Source organism: Procambarus clarkii, chromosome 13, assembly GCF_040958095.1.
Source record: "Procambarus clarkii isolate CNS0578487 chromosome 13, FALCON_Pclarkii_2.0, whole genome shotgun sequence".
NCBI lineage: Eukaryota > Metazoa > Arthropoda > Malacostraca > Decapoda > Cambaridae > Procambarus > Procambarus clarkii.
In genome coordinates, this window is record NC_091162.1 from 36485385 (window position 1) to 36490953 (window position 5569).

Here is a 5569-nt window from a genome sequence, read left to right on the forward strand (position 1 = left end):
CGCCTCAACGTATGGGGACGACTGAGCCCCAGTCTTTTCCGTGCGCATCTCCATATCTAAGGCTGTGGCGGCATGTTGGGCTAGTTCTTTAAAACTCAATAACGCTCCCTCCGCAGATAAAAATGGCCCCATAGCAAAAGGTAAGCTCTGCAGAACAATTGTTTGGCTAATCGCTCTGTCTGACTGGAATTGAACCCCAGCTCCTGAGTAAGATCGCCAACCCTTATCTTGAGGTTATCTTCAGATGATTTTGGGGCTTTTAGTGTCCCCGCGGCCCGGTCCTCGACCAGGCCTCCACCCCCAGGAAGCAGCCCGTGACAGCTGACTAACACCAAGGTACCTATTTTACTGCTAGGTAACAGGGGCATAGGGTGAAAGAAACTCTGCCCATTGTTTCTCGCCGGCGCCTGGGATCGAACCCAGGACCACAGGATCATAAGTCCAGTGTGCTGTCCGCTCGGCCGACCGGCTCCCAAGCGGACTCGGAAGCCGGTCGGACTCCCGGGCACCCTACTCATTAACAGCGTCCCGAAATCTTTGATGGTGCTGCGGTCATCCTTCTTAAGTGATTGCAGGTAAATCTGAGCTTCATCTGCCGACACCTCTTCCTTAAACCTGTCCCTAATCGCTTGGACAAACTGAGGCCGTGTCGCCAGGTGCCGAAACTCTGGAAAAAATACTGGAAGTGAACAGCGTGGCCACTGATGATTGATGGAGCGGGACTCGCTGCGCTGAAAAAACACAAGTCCAGCGCTTTTTCGCTTAAATGCTTAAAAATCAAAATTTTTATATCTGAAAGAAAATAACTAGTTTTACGTTACTAAACCGCTCTAGCGATTAATATAGACACCTAGGACATGTATTTCTTTACTAAAATTGAATTTTCACCGAAAACTGCGCTTTTACTCAATACTGGACTGACAAATTTTTCTGCACCCGGAAAAAATCAATCTCCCAAATATCGCAAAACTCCCTTAATACGCCAAAAATGGGTTTTTCATTCACAGATATAAATACTCTATTATTTAAAACTGGCGATGTACACAGAACAATACTAACACTTCGGGCGGTTTCAATACTCATTAGTTCGATTTTCCGTCAAAATCCGAGGTTTTCACCTCAACTGGACTCTGACAAAAAAATCACAACACGATTTTCTCAAAAATACGAAATTCGGCAAAAATGTAGTTAACACTGTCTAATGCTTAAGGTCAGAATTCCGTCCCCTGCGCGCACTAGAGAGTAATACTGGTCCTGGAATATACACCAAACATGAAAATTAGAATTTTCGCCAAAAAGTCCGATTCTAGCTCAAGCTGGACTTAGAAATTTTTCCACCTACGTTTCCGCCAAAAAGTTTCTATGTCTAAAAACGCAAATTCTTCCATCTTCCTGCTAAAAACTAGAAAAATATCCTTCACATCGACTGGTCAATCCTAATGATGCCCAGATACACGTGATCCCCGAATACAAATTAATCACAGTTAACGACTTTCCGACGTTGACTTAGCCGAAAACTTATCCCAACATACACTTAGAATTAATTCCACGATCTCGATCAAACATTTACAATGAAAATCACTATCACTTAATATAAACTCACTCACTGTAACGATAGTGACCGACATGTAGTCCTAAGTCCAGAGGATTAACTACGCTCTAGAAAACACGCCCCTGACTTAGACTAATTTCATTAGAGATCGAAATAATAACTTTACGGACTTAGCCCAATGTACACGGAAAAATACTAAACACTTGGGAAAAATTTATAACAGGGGATTGAATTTAAGGGAAAACTTTAATATCTAGAAACAAATACGAGGAAATAATTAAATTAAAGAAGATTCACTCGCCTTAATCCTATAATCGCTCCTACCGGCTCGCCGTACCGCGCCTAGCCTAGGGGTCTCGATCATCTAGGTTCCAACAGAGCCGCACGCAGCTTGCAGCAACAATTAAGACTAGATATGACTCAACCTCCACTAACTGTGCGATCACTTAGTCGTTGAATCGGTGCTAAGTTGTATACTACCTCGTCCCTCGGAAGCCGCAACACCCTTCACGGATTTAACGTTTTTCCTAGCGGTTTGGGTCGTCTAACAACGCCCTCGGATAAATCTCCTGGCGTCCCACAGATAAATCTGCCCAGACAGCCCACAAGAAACTGCTGTTGAGAGTATGGTGGCTCCCAACACCTCTGAATCAATTGCAATGGGTCGAGTAAGGTACCCAATCCAATCAACTCGGAGCGGTCTCCTTACCCAATAAATCTAAACACCCTAACTTACTAACTAATCCTTAAACGTATCAGCCCCCACGACCCCAAGATTTGCCAACCCCACTCAACCACACTGTTGTGAGGCGCACTGCTAATCCTGGCTCGCGGCCCGCGGCTGACCTCCCTAACACCTATGCACGTGTCCGAACGGCTAGACGTATGAGCCTTTCAACAATTTCAAACAAAATTGTTGAAACCACCGCTGTGCACCATTGTAACACAGGGGGGGGGGGGTATCTATCTCTATTTCTCCTTCTCTTTTTCTTTCTTTTACCCGTTCCTCTTTACCCGTATTCCCTGATTTAACTCTCTCTTCAAACCAAGGGACCCCAGAGCTACTATTCAAGCCGAATCTCACGCCACGTGGTCTTAAGCCGTTTTGACCGGCTAAGATTCTAGAGCCGTCATGACGTGGAGCTAGACTCCTAGCAAGCTCTAGAGTCTCCTTACGCCACCACGGGGAGCAATAACCGAGTTCTGGATCCATTATGCTCTCAATAAACCTTGGGGCTTGATCCCCAGTTAGTTGGAATAGGAGGGATGAATGGATGAATCTACGTTAAGTGTGGAAATACTCACAATCAAAGGGATACTGAATTCTTAATCGTGTTAGGCTCTGCGGCCCAATGAAACTCAGCCTCGTGGAAGCCACGTGTCCAGGACAATAAATAATAGAACATAAAATGGAAATTAATAAAAAGACAATTTACTAACTAAATTATTTGGTCAAAATCTAAAACAAAATCTAATTCAAAGCACTCCCTGGCTGAACACTCCCTGTCTTAAGGCATGAGATGATTAACTTCCTATACCAAACTTATAGCAACTCTACCTCTTATAGCTGACCAGGTGGTGTGGTGCAGGTCTCGGGGGGAGGTGGAGTGGTCACCTTCCCGAGTCGTTGCCTTCTCCACACTGCCTCTCTCGCTCTGCTCAACACAGGAGCCCAGATGGGTATCCTTCCGCCTGGCTTACTAAGTTTACTGGTAGGGTTTAAGTTGAACAACTAATCTCTGTTGTACTGAACGACCCAGCTGGTTGGATTCTTTTACTGAATTACCTTCAGTAAAAGTCATGGCTATTTGACCTTTGAGAAATACCAAAAATATTGAGCTTTGATGACCCTTGTGACCTAAGGTCGCCCAAATGGTTCCGCGGCAGAGACTAGTCCCACTAATGACGTCACTGATGGTGACTTATTCATTATCCTGACAACTTAGGATACTCTTGATACTATAAAGAGGAATGCTATTGAATACAATTTGAATGAAGACTAATTTCTCTAAATAACTGAATTCTGTAAAATAATTCATTATACGTTGCTTTAAGACAAAGGCGCCAGTCAATTGGTATTTCAACCACCAATTCCCAGGGGATGCCCCGTTTCCCAGTCAGGTCACTACAACGTGACTACAACAGCCCAACTCCCATGTCTGAGAGAGAACATACTAGATAATTCCTACAACAACCTAGTTTGTTACAACAGGTCACAACAGTCACAGGTCACAACAGCCAGAGGTCACAACAGCCAGAGGTCACAACAGTCACAGGTCACAAAAGCCACAGGTCACTACAGTCACAGGTCACAACAGCCATAGGTCACAACAGCCACAGATCACTACAGCCACAGGTCACTACAGTCACAGGTCATAACAGCCACAGGTCACAACAGCCACATGTTACAACAGCCACAGGTTACAACAACCACAGATCATAACAGCCACAGGTCACAACACAGCGAGAGGTCACAACAGTAACAGGTCACAACAGGCACAAGTCACAACACAGCAAGGGGGTCACAACAGCCACAGGTCACAACAGCCACAGGTCACAAAAGTCACAGGTCACAACAGCCACAGGTCACGACAGCCACAGGTCACAACAGTTACTTGTCAAAAAACAGCCACAGGTTACAACAGCCACAGGTCATAACAGCCACAGGTCACAACTGCCACAGGTCACAACAGCCACAGGTCATAACAGCCACAGGTCACAACAGTAACATGTTACAACAGCTACAGGTCACAACAGCTACAGGTCACAACAACCACAGGTCATAACAGACACAGGTCAAAACAGCCACAATTAATAACAGCCACAGGTCCCAACAGCCACAGGTCATAATAGACACACGTCAAAACAGCCTCAGGTCATAACTGCCACAGGTCACAACAGCCACAGGTCACAACAGCCACAGGTCACAACAGCCACAGGTCACTAAATCCACAGGCCACAACAGCCACAGGTCACAACAGCCACAGGTCACAATCGCCACATGTCACAACAGCCACAGGTCACAACAGTCACAGATCACATCAGCTACAGGTCACAACAGCCACAGGTCATAACAGCTACAGGTCACTACAGCCACAGTTCACAACAGCCACAGGTCACAACAGTCTCAGGTCACAACAGCCACAGGTCACAACAGTCACAGGTCACAACAACAAGAAATCACAACAGCCACATATCACAACAGCTACAGATCAAAACAGCCTTAGGTCACAACAGCCATAGGTCACAACAGTCACAGGTCACAACAGCTACAGGTCACAACAGCCACATATCATAACAGCCACAAGTTACAACAGCCACAGGTCACAGCAGCCACAGGACACAACAACCACAGGTCACAACACAGCGAGAGGTCACAACAGCGAGAGGTCAGAACAGCCACAGGTCACCACAGCCACAGGTCAAAACAGCTACAGGTCACAACAGCCAAAAGTCACAACAATCACAGGTCACAACAGCCACAGGTCACAACAACCACATGACACAACAGCCATAGATCACAACCGCTACAGGTCACAACAGCCACAGGTCACAACAGTCACAGGTCACAACTACCACAGGTCACTACAGCCACAGATCACAACAGCTACAGGTCACAACAGCCACAGGTCACAACAGCCACATGTCATAACAGCCACAGGTCATAACAGCCACAGGTCACAACTACCACAGGTCACTACAGATACAGATCACAACAGCCACAGGTCACAGCAGCCACAGGTCACAACATCCACAGGTCATAACAGACACAGGTCACAACTGCCACAGGTCACAACAGCCACAGGTCACAACAGCCACAGGTCACTACAACTACAGGTCACAACAGCCACATGTCATAACAGCCACAGGTCACAACAGCTACAGGTCACAACAACCACAGGTCACAACAGCTACAGGTCACAACAACCACAGGTCAATACACAGCGAGAGGTCACAACAGCCACAGGTCACAACAGCCACAGGTCACAACAGCCACAGGTCACAACAGCCACAGGT